This window comes from Saccostrea cucullata, unplaced genomic scaffold (assembly GCF_032062105.1).
Source record: "Saccostrea cucullata isolate Sc308-1 unplaced genomic scaffold, CSIRO_AGI_Scuc_v1 ctg1743, whole genome shotgun sequence".
Classification (NCBI taxonomy): domain Eukaryota; kingdom Metazoa; phylum Mollusca; class Bivalvia; order Ostreida; family Ostreidae; genus Saccostrea; species Saccostrea cuccullata.
Genome location: NW_026923646.1, coordinates 107207 through 123277, shown reverse-complemented (window position 1 = coordinate 123277; position 16071 = coordinate 107207). Strand labels below are relative to the sequence as shown.

Genomic DNA, 16071 nt, shown 5'->3' with positions numbered 1-16071 from the left:
TTTGAGCTTTTGCAATAAATTTTGCATAGCAACTCCCTATGGACTAAAGAAGACCCCTTTTGATTTTGAGGTCAAAAGGTCAAATTTAAAGGTCATAAATGTATACATTCTGTATGTGTGTAACACTTTCGTTTTCGGGCGATATTTCAAGAGGATGTTGAGCTTTTGCAATGTAATTTTATACCAAAAGTCCCTAGGACCTCTTTCACCCCTCGCAAAGTGTTGTCCCATCCGTTTGTTTTATTAGTATTGATTGTATTACATGTCGCTATTTTTAGCACAGGGACATGAAGGAGAGTTGTTACGTATGAAACAGGTTCTCGGTGGACTTCTTATTCTTATTACATCTATTAGAACTGTTTAATAAAGGTTAAATCAGACACCATGCATTGTGTTAAATTTTGACAAAATATATCGAACGTGAATATATACATGTATGTGCCTTTATGTTTGTATATAATTTTCAACTTGATAACGTGGCCCCATGGTCTAGTAGTATGTCTCTCGCTTCACATGTTAGAGGGCCAGGGTTCGCATCCCGTAAAACCCATTTTTTTCCCGAAATACTTTTTTTTTTTTACTAAATAATAGTATTCAGCATGTGAAATGAAAAATTTATGAGGTCTGGCTTGTACAAACTCATAAAATCATCATTTCAGTGTGATAAATATTCCCTATTAAAAGAATCATCTACACACATAATAAAGAATAGTCAATCAAACCTTTTTATCCATATTGGCATATTTTATTTGCTTCAGTATACATTTAATAATTCTACAAATTATGTCAAGGGGATCCAACCCCCCCCCCCCATCTGCGCATGGTTTACTTTTTCCCTATCTGCGCATGGTTTACTTTTTCCCTATCTGCGCAAGGTTTACTTTTTCCCTAAGCGGGGAACACAAATTCTCTGAATTAGCTTTTTTAAGGATTTTTTTCTTCTTTTTTGCGTTTTCTTCTTTTTTTTCAAACCAAATGACACGGAAAGACGTAAAAAGGTGGAAAGACGTCTTATTGTTCTCTGAACAAATAGTTTACTAGTTTCTAAAATATGTCTGTTGATGGTATTTGAATTGGAAAAACCTAGTAGGTGTAGTAGGTGGTTTTATTCGCATTTCATAAAATTTTATTTGACATTTATTTATTTTCTTTATAAATTATAATTAACTTTAAAGATTACGTTCGAAGAATTATGTTGGTAAAAACACATAACTAAGAATCCAGAGACATCTTCTTGAGCAATTTCAATTAGTCAATGCCTGGTTTTTAGAACCTGAGCATCGGAGTACCGTAACTGCTTTTTTTGCCTTATTCCAATCCAATCCAATGCGCAGGTGAGCTATAGAAGCCCTTGGCCTCTAGTTACGAAATGTGTTCAGGTGAAACACCATCAAAATTTAAATTTGAAGCGAGTTTATAAAATACTTCTGTTATATTTGTAGTTGAAGGATCTTCTGGTTTTTCTTTGGGTGACCATATCTGTGACCTTAGCAGTGGCCATATACTACTTTGTCAACACAGCTTATTATAAATCCTTCGCTATATATACTTTTTTTGTTCGGATTTGGGAATTTTACCGTATGGCGTACTGGCAGAGTTTTGGTGAATCTAGCAAAGACGATCTCGATGGTTAGTAAATTACTTTGAAATACAATGTCAAAAAAGATTGACTGCAAATGCCAATACTGAACTCTTGTATTAATGAAAACAATTAAGAACGTAATGCTTTAAATTTATACAAGAATTTGACCAAAGTTCGTGGAATTTCTTTCTTTTTATTTCGGCATAATTAAAGAAAACAGAAGAGATACACACACACAAAAAACTAGCATAGATAGGCCAAATTTTTCCTCAAATTCATTTTTTCTGAAAATTTGATATTTTGTTCTAGGATACAAAATCTCTTTTAATATAAAATATGAAAAAAAAAATTCAACCAAACATATTTTGCCCACATTGAAATATGGCATATCAGACCCCTGTAAGAAAATTGTGAAATCAGACACGCGACTTGAGAATGAGCCTTATTTTAGAATTATCAATTGATCTATTGCAAGTTTGTGTTATAATTTTGATATAGATAACCTTTTTGTTACTTTTAAAAAGTGAGTCATATTGATACTGGTTCATTTGAGAAAAATTTTAAGTAAAAATAGAACATACATAGCTTTGGAATTGAAAATTCACATGTAAATTTAATACACTTAAAGTTTCCTAAAGTAAAAATGTATTATTCAATTTTTGTCAAAATTTAACAGAATAAGTAAAATGGGTTCCGGAATAAATGTGTAAAAATAAAGAAAATTGAACCATTAGTTTCTGACATTTTGGCGATTAAAAAAATTTGAATGGCAAAAAAAACCTAAAAGATTCAGTAGATGACGTCACAATATTTGACCTTTGACCTCATGGTATGACCTTGACCTTTATAGTATACGAGCAACCGAGATTCCTTATATATGTGTCTAAATATCAGCCCTCTACTATTTATTGAACAAAAGTTACACTGCATTTTATAACAGACTGTTACATGCTTGTTTATTGCACTAAGATAGGGTAAACACATTCCAAAATGTAAGCTCCCAAGTGACCAATATAAAGGATTCTCTGATTTATTCACAAAATATGATGCTATCGTGCCATATCTTGTTATTTTTCTTACAGGGATAATTAATTGTTGTCATTTTAGTAATATCATTCTTTTTTCTCCAGTATTTTTAAAGAAATTTGTAAAAATAGAATCCCGGGATGTTTTGTACTACCTTAATTGAAAGAAAATCACTAAATTCCAATTACTCTTTACGATATTACGTAATGTCAATTTACATATATATAAATATATCATCACGTTCCAAGAGCATCTCACCTTTACGTTCAATAGGATTTAAATCAACCACAGTTCATCGGCCGCAAACGTCTATTAGCATTCCAGTGCGTATATATGAAGGATCGGCCTTCCAATAGGCTAATATTCCTTCTATCATCTAAATCCTTTTTTCCCGTAAATTTGTAAAAGAAATCAACTAGCGTACCTGTAGTTTTATAATCACTTGCGTTAAAAAGTCCACAAGGGCACTGCTAAGCGGAGCATCCCCTCGCGACAGGGACTTCACTGGCAATATCTCATAAGAGATAAATTCTCTCGAGGGAGTCCGGACATTAAACAAGTTAAGGTTGATAGTACAATGTATTTTGTTTAATATCCCTCTCGGGAATTGTTTGCTCATATTTAGGCTTGCCGGCGGAGATTTGAAAAGTGAGGGATCTTTTTGTGTCAGCATCTATTGAGACATCGGCCCTTGGTTTACGCGGTCTCATTTGAATGACCAGTCACCACGTCCCACATAGGGATTCAAACCCGCAATATTAGGATCCACTTCTTTACTTTTGAAAACATTTTTGGTGAGGCGTTGTTGTTGATCAATTTTTCAGTACAAAGTGCATATTGTCTTGGTTAACTGGGGATGGGGGGGGGGGCATAATATGGATACCTAATTTGGGGTAGTAAAGTTTAATGTAAGATATTACATTATTTTTCAGCACTATTTATTTTTTAAACAAAATTATCTGGGGTGGGGAATGTCTATTTTTAACCAAAATCAAATTGCATAGCATTTTGTGGGGAGGGGCATAATATGCATAGCCTTCTCAGGAATTTTTTGTTCATATGTAGGCTTGCCGGCGGAGAGCTACACATTATTTCCTATAATAGGAACTGACAACCATTGAAAAGTAGGGATCTTTTTGAGCCAGCATCTATTGGGACTTGGGCCCTTGGTTTACACGGTCTCATTTGAATGACCAGTCTCCACGTCCCACAAAGGGATTCAAACCCGCAACATAAGGATCTACTCCTTTAATTTTGACAAAATTACTGTAGAAGTACTTTTTTCCGCGTGATATTAATAAGCTATGTACGCGCTCATAATATTTCCGCGGATACACTAGTTTAAAGGTTCTCTATACATTACAACAACGGGCGGCAACAATGTTCGAAATAAGCTATTTTTAGCATATAGGTCACAGTAAAGGCCACAAGATCATTGATCTTGGTGTCATTTAAAAGAAACCTGGATAAGTGGAGTATGCATACAAAATATGAAGTTTCCATCTCTTACGGTTTTAATGTTATGGCGAAGGTACGAAAAAGCTATTTTTTATATACGTCACAGTCATTGACTTTGTGCCATTCGAAAGAACTTCATTAGTGGAGTTTGCATAACAAATATTCATTTCCAATGGTTCAAAATGTATGGCAATAGTACGAAAAACCTATTTTTTAACATATAGGTCACAGACAAGGTCAAGAGATCATGGACATTGGTATCATTTGAAAAAACTTAATTAGCGAAGTATGCATATCAAATATGAAGTCTCTGTCTTTAATGGTCCAAAAACTATGGTGAAGGTTAAAAAAAGCTTTAGCACAGAGGTCACAGTCAAGGTCACAAGGTCATTGACCTTGGTGACTTAATTAATGGAGTGTGCATACCAAATATGAATTGATTTTGAAGTCTCAACCTTTCATGGTTCAAAAGTTATGGCGAAGGTTAAGTTTGCAGACAAAAAGCTATCTTTTAATATAGGTCACAGTCAAGGTCACAAGGACATTGACCTTGGTGTCATTTGAAAGAGCTTAATTGGGGGTGTACGCATACCAAATATGAAGTCTCTATCTTTCAATGTACAAAAGTAACGGCGAAGGTTTAAGTTTGTAGACAGATAGGCAGGAGAAAAACAATATACTCCCCGGATCTTTCGATCCCGGCGCATAAAAATCACCCAAGGGATTCTGACTGGGTGTGTGGACGGATTCTTCTTCAAATGAATCCTGCGCACAAAAGAAGCATGCTGCTTGGTATCAGTTTAATTTATTGATAATCAGCATTCAGTGAAAATTTTAGTGTTTTGTTTTATCGCATAAGAATCAATCAAGTGAATGAAAAAAATAAAAGGATTTAATCGATAACTTTACTCGTTTATGTCGTATATGTAGACAGTGTATTACTAGAGTTAAACTTGTAGCTACACGTTAAATTTGACGTCATGATGTCGAAAAACACATTAATTGATATATAAGCATATAACTAATCCTCTGTTTTATAAGATTTTCCAAAACCGGTCTCCATATACCCACGGACCTTATAGGTCACCTGAGTATCATGTGACAACTTTCTAACAGGTGAATTTGGTTCATGTTTTCAACCAAAAGCCATGGAATTCACAATTTTGAAAAGAAGGACGACGCATAATGACATTAAACTGCTTGCTGTTAAGGTTTAAAATTTTTCCCAATAATTCTATTTATAAATCGTTATTATACCTCTACTGATTTTTCACTATATAAAATTAAATCGATATATTTTGCTGATTTCCTGAAAATCACCGTGAATAAACCGATTCCCTGCAAAACAGACTGATTCCCTGCAAAAGAGTACGTTTTTTATGAACTGATACACACCTATTCGGAACACTTAGCATTTTCTTTAGACTTACGACAAACTTAATAATGTTCCGAATAAACTCATGAATATTCATTAATGAATCGAGATGCATTGCAAGTCAACTGGTCCCATATCAATAAAAAAGAACCAGTTTACTGGTAGCAAACGACAACAGAAATGGCGAGCTGAAGATACTTTCGATTTTACTAAGTAAAAACTCGGACAATGAACTGATTTATTGATAAAATGGGATTTTATTCATTTCTGTATACTGTTTTGTTGTAATTTTTTACTATTCATTGTTACAGAATACGTGCAGTATTGAATATAACTTTTTCAAATGTCTTGTTTGTATCGGTATAATAAAGCAGTTAAAGTATATCATTGAGGGAGTCAGCGAGATTCCAGTTCCCCTCGAGTAAGCTTATTTACCTCGGCGCAAGCGCCTCGGGAAATAACTTACTCTTGGGGAACTGGAATCTTGCTGACTCCCTAAATGATATACTTTAACTGTATAATGCCTTACATTAAATTTTTAAATGACATGCGCTTCCAATTCTTGTTGGGTGAGAACTCATAGATGATAAAAACACACATATATTACACAAGTGAGTTAAGGCTACGTATGGAGGTTTCTATGCAAAATAATTAATTATGACCCATAATTGCTATACATACCACAAAGAAAATGTTAAGACTTGTTTTCTAATACATTCTTGGTACCCATGATATGCGATTGCCAGTACACATTATTACGTTATATTATGACGTCATCGACCTTTACTACACAAGTTTATAAGAAACATCAACAAAATCGCTTCGGCGCAAGGGCATAACCTACTTTATTTTAAAGAAACAAGGTATAAAGAAAAGCAGAATATTCCAAATATCGACACTGCAATTGTTAAGTTACTATTCGTACAGTTCTAAGTTGAAACAGGGTAAAAATGTACAGTCCAGTGTAAGTTTAGTAAAATTTTTATCGATTGAAGAAGAGGATAGGATTTGTGCAGCAATTTTATTAATTTTAAGAATATTCTCCTTAATATTAAATTTAATTTATTTTAACTTAAATAGGATATGCCCTTGCGCCGACGTTGTTTTGTTGATGCGTTTTATTACCTTGAATGGGAAAGAACTATGACGTCATAATGTGCACTTGCAATAATTTACTCTGGGTACTAAGTATGTATAAGAAAATCAAGTTGAACTTTCTCTGTACATAAAATATACAATTTATGCATTTGTATTAAGTCATTTGCATGGAAAACCCCATATTTAGCCTATACCCACTTGCGTAATCTCTTCCAGAAAATGATAAATAATAACCTATGTTAATTTCCTTCCTCCTTTAATCTTTCAGAGAACGAAGAAATGACAAGAAACCGACATAGACAATGAAACCCTTTATTATCGAGATATCATTTAAAAAAATTATACTGCTTTAAAACTTCTTATTATACCCAATGCAACAAGTTGCGTGAGGTATACTGTTTTTTACCCATCCTGCAGTCAGTCAGTCAGTCAGTCAGTCCGTCAGTCCTTTTTTTTGTCAGCCCAACTTCTCATAAACCGCTGCATATAGAATTTGGTCAAACTTTGCAGATATTTAGGACACAATGTGTAGATGTGCTTATTAGCAGGAACTTCTGATTCCTTTATTTTTTTTCCGGAAATTTCCAAATTTTCAACTTAGATTGTTTGCCATATCTTGAATATAGAGAGGAACAGTTTGTCAGCGCAACTCCTCATAAAGCACTGCACAGAATTTAGTCAAATTTTGCAGATATTTAGAACACAATGTGAAGATGTGCATATGACAGGGAAATGTCGATTCCTTTATTTTTCCGGGAATTTTAGCACTTGGAGTTTTGGGGACGCTTGGGGTATATGAGCTTGCTCACTTTTTCTTTTGTTCAAATTATTTATTTGTTTATTTATCAATTTTTTTCATATTCTACAGAATTATATGCGACATGGCCAACTTACGTAATTGCAGGATTCTACATGATGTTTACTAACCTTCTGCTTTTCAACTTAATCATAGCAAAGTTTACGTGAGTATTTTTACCGTTTAAGTACTACATACGTTTGAGATTTAAATTCTAATTTTTTAATGCGCCCAGATCAATATATCGGGGGCGCATATTGTTTTGCCCCTCTGTCTGTCTATCAACTTTAATATTCGCAATAAATTTTCAACCATTAGAGATATACATCATATTTAGTATGCAACCTACACTAATGCAGTTCATTCAAATGATACCAAGTTCAATGCCCTTGTGACCTTGCCTTTGACCTTTATGTTAAAAATAGCTTTATCGAACAGTCGCAATAACAATGGACCTTGAGAGGTAGAGACTTAATATTTGATATGCATACTCCACTAATAAATTTCTTACACATGATACCAAGGTCATTGACCTTGTTACTTTAACTGTGACCCATATGCGAAAAAATAGCCTTTTTAAACCTTCGATATGATTTTTAAACCATAAAAGATAGAGACTTCAAATTTAGTATGCTCCACTAATTAAGATCATTCAAATGACACAAATGTCCTTGACTTTATGATCTGACTGCAACCTTTGTGCTAAAATAGCAATATCGAACTTTGTTGCCGCAGGACGCATAGTTTTTCACATACACATCTTGTTACTTTTCTTTCTATCGTCTCGCAACGAATGGAATCAAGAAACATAGTTTGTTTGTTTTTTTTTTCATTTTTGGGTGAGTAAGTTTGTACTGTTATTATAACAGAAGGGACGAAATTTACACTAGGAGCAAAACTGACTTGATTTATTGAAAAGCTGGGTATGCTCCGCTCTGTGGTGCTCGGGTTACATATGTGAATAACTAAAAGCAAAAGTTTGATCAAAATTTCTATATTTAAAACCGCAACTCTCATTTAAAAGAAAATCAGCATCTTAAACATTGCACTGCTGATAACTTTTCAGAAATGAAATTCCTTATTATTTCCTCAGAAATAAGCATATTCAAGCAATTACATGTATTCAATTATTAGTTTATATTAATATTTATTAACTAATTATTAATTATTTTAGTTTAAGAGTTGTTGTAATTTGTGCTTTATAGATAAAATTAATTTTATCACAACATGTATAGGTAACGATCCTCTAAAAAGTAATGTCCAAATATTAACTATCGCGCTTCTATTCTCAATGACCGTGTAGTGTAGGGCAGCGTTGTGAAAATTCCATCGGCATCGAAAGGAAGGTTTTTAACTTGCCTAGATAGCCGAGCGGTCTAACGCGCTGTTCCTGTACTACTAGGAAACAGATTTCGAAGATCGAGAGTTCAACCCCGGGCTTGGACGAAAGTGAGTTTCCTTGTAAAAGTGGACTTTTAATTGTAAATCAAGGAATGTTGTTTTTTTTCCAGAATTTAATTAGAATCTGATAAACTTTTTACATCCATTTCAGTAATTAAACGTATAAATCAAGTCTATTAGGCCAGCTAATGGTTGCTGTGATAAATTGTAAAATTTTAAAGCATCCTATCAAAAAAACAAAACAAATTTAAACCTTCCGAGGTCAGCATTTAGCTGCTTAAATAAAATAGTACTTTGGTCAGTGATCTTGCAAAGTGTTCGCTTTGAAAATTAAGTGCTAGTTAGATGCACATTTTACTCTTCATATTGGCCTTATATTTGCAAGCTAATATACTTGAGGACAGCACCCAGCTGCTCATAAAATTTATGTATGTTAGTTGCAATTCAGCTTTAAATTTGGTCTTGAGAATTGTGTATCAGGTCAGCATATATCTGTTTACAAAATTGTATCATGTTATGAGCTTAGAAGTTCAAAAATTTGTGTATCAGGTCAGCGAACAGCTGCTTATAAAAACTGTATGTTAGTTGGAACTCAGCAGGATTTTGTTCTGAATTTTGTGCATAAGTTGAGCATATGAATGTTCATAAAATATTAATTGTAAAATGAGCTTATGTTGTTTATGAGGTAGCATATGGTCTCTTTTTTAGTCTCGTTAACCTTGTGTTATTCACAGGTTTAGTAACCTTTGTCCTTTATATTTTGTTACTTATTCAGATATAACTTTGTGCTTATGTGGGTTATTAATGTTTATGCTTATTTAGTCCATACGGTTACATGATATTCAGTTCACAATGTTATTATCTGTTAAAGAACACATGTTTGCTAGCTACATTTAATATTGAGCAGTATATAATTTATGAAATGCCTTTCCTTGGATGGCGCTGCATGCTTCATGCAAGCATTTTGCATGCTGTGTGGCCTCTTTGTTTACGCCACCTTCTTGTTACACAAACTTGGTAATCATTACATAACAATAGCTGGGATAAGCACTAAGTCGCAATATATCATATCTAATTCGAAACTATTCATTATTTGGCCTTATCCCAGCTATAATTTACATGATTGTATGTAATATTGTATATTTATGTGTTTTTGTTCACTTTCGTCATTTATTTGGTCAATAAATGACATTTTCACTCAACTCAAGTTCTCGTGTCTTCACTAGTTTTCATGTAACAAGAACAAGCTACGGAAAGGCTTTTCATATTGTGAAAGTTACTTTTATTAGTGGAAAAGTTGTGGATATAAATACAATTTTATGTCTCATAAATTGATTTATATACAATCTTTTTTACATTGTTTTTGACAAATTTAGATTAAAATTGCAGTTGTTATTGATTTTTAATGTAAAAAGAGTGGGGTCGACTGGATCGGGATCGAACTCATGTTTGGATCGGTTCGGCTTGATCGGGATCGAGTGCTCAATTAATTTGATTTTACGCAAACATGAGGTTGGAATCAAGTTACCGTCACGTCCCCATCCTCCTCCCATGTAATACCAATATTTGAATTTTTGTTGTATGGAATTTTTTCCTCATTGTATAACATCAAGCATTTACCATGCCGTGTGGCCTCTTTGTTTACGCCACCTTCTTGTTACACAAACTTGGTAATCATTACATAACAATAGCTGGGATAAGCATTAAGTCGCAATATATCATATCTAAGTCGAAACTAATCATTATTTGGCCTTATCCCAGCTATAATTTACATGATTGTATGTAATATTGTATATTTATGTGTTTTTGTTCACTTTCGTCATTTATTTGGTCAATAAATGACATTTTCACTCAACTCAAGTTCTCGTGTCTTCACTAGTTTTCAAGTAACAAGAACAAGCTACGGAAAGGCTTTTCATATTGTGAAAGTTACTTTTATTAGTGGAAAAATTGTGGATATAAAGGAATTTTTTGTAAAAAAGTGTGACAAAATAGGTTATATGGGAGAAACTGGTGATAGTTAATATCAAAGACATGTTTTTAATTCGTCTTTAATTAGAAGGGAAACAAATGATCCTGTGGCTACTCATTTTAATTCAGGTGTACATACAATAGAAAATTATAATATAATAGGCATTGAAAAACTGTATATACACGTTTAATTAAACAGGTTGGGGGGAAACGTAAATTCCGCTATAATAGTGGTATCTCACTATTATAGTGAAATTACGCTATATTTCCTGCAGTGGATACCCTCAGTTTCATCCGATACCATGCAAGGCGTTTGAACCGCAAGTCATGGTGGGTATTAAAATGAACAAAAACTGTCATGCTTTGATGTTTTGAATTTTAATAAATTTTCTACCGTTGCGTTTAATAATGCGAGCACTCTTTTTTTTAACGGAAGTTGCATTTTTAACATAGCAACCTATGATTGCGGGGATATTTAAGTCTGTTTGAATCTCACTTATTGCTCATAAATGTGCACAAATTAATGCTTGTTGCAATTGTCAACTCGCACTGGAAAGGGTTTATGGAATTAAAGAAGAAAAAGATTATTTTTGTCTGCATGGTTACTGGTATGGAGGCCCGTTATGGTAAACGAAAAGACACATTATGGCAAACATAAAAAAGAGTATATTCATAACTCGATTTCTATCCTTTTAACAAAATCAATTTATTATAAATAATAAAAAAAATACTTATATAAACGATCCTAGAAAATCTATCTAATTTTTAATTTCCGCTGGTCAATTGTTTATTTCAGAAAAAAAACTCAATTTATTTCGGGAATATTTTACAAGAGTGCCTGTAACCTTATTTTAACACATGTTCAAATAATTATTATTTAACAATCTATTTAACTCCGCACAACTGTATCTTATTTAACACTTTATTGTTATGCACTTAGGCAAGAATGATTTAACTTTAAAATCTGACAGAAATAGCTATAGTTTTTTTCTTGTTATTTGAAAAATATTTATATCTAATTATATTCATTTGAAATTAAAGTATATAGCAAAAAAAACACACTAAAAGTATTAATTTTTCAGACTTTTAGATTTATGCCAATGTTTTATTGTTTAAACCACAAGGAAACTTCAAATAACCAATCACCACGCTCAATATTCAGCATAAGAAATGCCTAAAACATCCTTGACTCAATTAATATTTTCCACAATTAAAAATTGATGTAAAGCATCAAATCGGACGCAAACAATTTAGCATTTGAAAAAGTACTTTCACAATTTTGAAAGCATATCCATGCAGTGGAAGTACAAGATATTCAAAGCTGAACTAGAATCTTGAGAAGCGTATACTATAAACGTATTACATTTAGCTGTGTATTCTATTTAGCAATTTTGGTAGAAAACAGAGTCCGCTAATTCAAGTACATCGCTAAATGTCTCATATATTAACTTTTATAACTGGCAACTTCAGACAGCGCTAAATCAAACCTACTTTAACTTGTTGAAAATTGAATTTCCGCCAAATATTGTACAAGCCAAATGTAATACATTCACAGTATTTTCATTTTCAATCAATTCTTTTATCATTCACTTCATAGTCGTCAGAACCGGGGGAGGGGGGGGGGCTGGGCTTAGCCCCTCACTTTTTGTTTGCAAAGATAGACATTTTTTATGCATTGAAAATTGGGGTTTACCTTTTCTGTTGGTTAACCCCCTCCCCCTTCAATTTGCTTTTGACTCCTATGGACTTTATTACATCGATGAATTCACCTGATGAGCAAATGCACTAAAATATATTTGTACGTACTTATTTAAAAAAATATTTATTTATAATGCTTTGAAGACAGTCTGAAATAAAAATGACCGAACCACGTGCATCCTGGATCTTGATCATGTGATAATCTCTCTGGTTTTGCAGAATAGGCTATGCTGCAAGGCGCTGGGCAAAATGTGGAAGCGAAATATTCCTTGTATCAGTCGCAGCATTTGCAGCTGTAACATATTCAAAACAATTTTTACGAGTTTAACAGTTTTTGATTTTTTATTAACCATGCACTTTATTTACCACGTCATGATGATGCGACCGGAAAATCATAATTTCCCTTTATATCTACATATAGTACTTTTGTAAACTCTTTTTATATCGTCAAAAATTATCAAATATCTTGATGATAAATGACAATGAAATTGAAACATTGCAACAATAACATTTTAAATTTGTTTCTAAATTTAAGCATTTATAAAAAAAAATTATGATTCTACATTTTATCAATGAATTATTATACTTAACTATTACTAAAATAACTTTTCTCAGTTCCCATGTTCACTATCTAACACAACCATGCACAAAAAGATCGGCCGCGGTAGCGTCGGATAATAATGGGTCTTTCCGTTTACCATAACGAGCCTCCATACCCGTTACCATGCAGACAGAAATAATCTTTTTCTTCTTTAATTCCATACACTCTTTCCAGTGCGAGTTGACAATTGCAACAAGCATTAATTTGTGCACATTTATGAGCAATAAGTGAGATTCAAACAGACTTAAATATCCCCGCAATCATAGGTTGCTATGTTAAAAATGCAACTTCCGTTAAAAAAAGAGTGCTCGCATTATTAAACGCAACGGTAGAAAATTTATTAAAATTCAAAACATCAAAGCATGACAGTTTTTGTTCATTTTAATACCCACCATGACTTGCGGTTCAAACGCCTTGCATGTTATTGGATGAAACTGAGGGTATCCACGGCAGGAAATATAGCGTAATTTCACTATAATAGTGAGATACCACTATTATAGCGGAATTTACGTTTCCCCCCAACCTGTTAAAACGCTTTTTTTTCGCATAGGGGATTCATAAAACCTTCTTCTCCCAAGAAATTTTAATTAATTATAAAGTGGGAGTTTCGATAAGGCTGTTTATCGGCCCACTTATTTTGATGAAATAAAATTTCAATTTATTTTCTCAAAATTAGTTTATAAGTTAAGATGAATATCTAAATTTTTGTTATTAATATTTCAAAAGTTAATATGAGATAAATTCACGCCGTAGCTGATACAAACTTAGATGTACCCGCAAATGCTTTAACATTAGGCCTATGGGAAAAATAAAAGGGTGGCATTTATAAATCGATGTTTGGAATATGAAATGCATGAGGGACACTCACCTAGTTTTGCCCACTTATTTGATATACCATTCACATTAATATTTTACAATATGATGAGTGTCGCGTGTGCACTTAATATCCAAAAATTGAAAATTTTCTAAAATTTAGATGTCTAAATTAAGAATCTTCTGCTTACTTAATCAAACACCAGGTTAAAATACTAAGGCAAAACTACATATTTTTTTTTATCAAAGATAATTCTCAAAAATATTAACAATAGAATACATTTTCTGATTCTGTCTCTATTTCCATACTTATTTCGCCGCCAGCATATAACGTTAACGTCACATTTTAGTTCAACTACACAGACTAGGGAGAGTTTTCTTAATTCGTCGGGATTGACGTTCCCATTTAAATATTTTTCAAGCAATTTTTTTTTGTATCATCTAGTCCCCTGATCCAGTAATTCCTTGTCACCTGTCGGGTTTCAGATGCTGTATTTCAAGCTAGTATGTGTCGAGGTAAATGTTTTTAAAGTAAGTTAAAGCTTTTTTAGCAGTGCCGCTATAAGTACTTGATGACCAGACATGCTTCATGATGCATCTTCGGAGGCAAAGAACCAGACTTGTTTCAGATGCTGGGTCTGACTTACATTTCATTGATGAATGCTCAGAGTAAAATGTTGACCAAACATGCACGATGATGCATTTATAGGGTTGCACATTATGAGAAATGGTCCAGATGCCGGATTTTACTTCTTATATTTTCTGACTGATTGAATTAAATAAGTGAAAACAAGTCCATTCCTTAACGTTCTGTAACAAACATATATCAGAAAAAATATTATACGAGCCTTTTTTCGAATAGAAACCCTTGCTCTAATCTGCTCGAGAAGGTTCGCTATGTGTTTTTTGTGTGGTTGATATCTATGTAGGGAACGTTAATTTTTTTTAAAAATTAAATTTTGGTTAATATATTTCTGCAGGATTGGGATTTAACACATATCTTTGGGATTTATAAATGTATTTTGAACTGCGATCTGGACTAACACTTAATCAATGAGGTCTAATAAATGTAACTAGAATTGGTGAAGCAAGAGCAGTGGGAAGCAAAAAAAAAAAAACATGGTCTTTGCATAATTTCAGTTGTTGAGAACATAATGCGCATCTTTAAGTTGTTAAATACTTCTATTTTTCAGAATGAAATGGAGACACTAAATCTATTTATGTGTTTTGAGGTCACGCTATCTGTTTTGTCCGTCGTGCGTTAACATTTCAACATTTTCAGCTTCTTCTCTGAAACCGCTGAACCAATTTCAACCAATTTTGGCATATAGCATCTATGGGTGAAGTGGAACAAAAATTGTGAATTTCGTGGTCCCTGCCCCCCTGGGGCCTGGGGGTGGGGCAAAAACCACTTAAATTGGTGCAATCTTTAAAAATCTTCTTCTTTACACCCGGCTGTCAAACTCTTGGTATGATTGTAATCAGCATTGAGTCCTCTACCACAATTTTGAAATTCATAACCCCATGGTCATGGGTTCTGGTGTTAGGGCGAGGCATTATTGATTATATAGTGAAAATACATTATTTCTTTGAAAATCTTGAAATTGTGAATTTCAAGGCCTCTGAGTCAGGGATACCAAAATGGCGGGGGGTCTACTTATATACTGAAAATGAATTGTTTGAAATCTGCTCCTTAGTATTAATCAAGCATTTTTGATAAGCAATTGTGTCTTTTCAAAAATTGTGCAATGTGTAGACCAAGGGTCTGGAGTTCAATTGTGTGGTAGGAGCACTCCTGATTATTGCTGAATAATACTGATTAGTTGAAATACATTTTTGTTCCCCTAACCTGCTTATGGATATTAAGTAAACAAACTAAACAATTGCTAAGTGTATAGTTATGATTATCAATGGTGCCTCTTTCAAAATTGTGAATGCCATAGCAGCTCCCTTAAAATATAAATCAAATTCAATCATTTGAAAGTTGTTGCATGATGCTCAGGTGACCTATAAGGCCCATGGGCATCTTGTTTATAATTCGGCTATTTATTCGAGCGAGCATTCAATGCATTACCAAATAAAGTTTTCTACCTGCAAGTATAACCTGGTTTTAATTAAAAAAAAAACCATGTTAATTCCATAATTCGCAAAAAAAAAAAAAATCATTGAAGCGAAACAAAATACAAATATGATCTATTACTTACGTAGGTTAACTCATTTACCAAAACTCATAGGCACTTGGGGTATGCCCC

The 16071-nt window shown here is 33.2% G+C and overlaps 1 long non-coding RNA gene across 1 annotated transcript in view; it reads left to right on the top strand.

Moving 5' to 3' along the window:
* The first annotated feature begins 1486 nt into the window (after positions 1–1486).
* Positions 1487–16071, top strand: part of LOC134264575 (uncharacterized) — a 34705-nt gene continuing 20120 nt past the window's right edge. The window contains exons 1-2 of the long non-coding RNA XR_009991557.1: positions 1487–1629; positions 7408–7501. This is a non-coding gene — a long non-coding RNA (uncharacterized LOC134264575). The remainder of the gene's footprint in view (positions 1630–7407; positions 7502–16071) is intronic.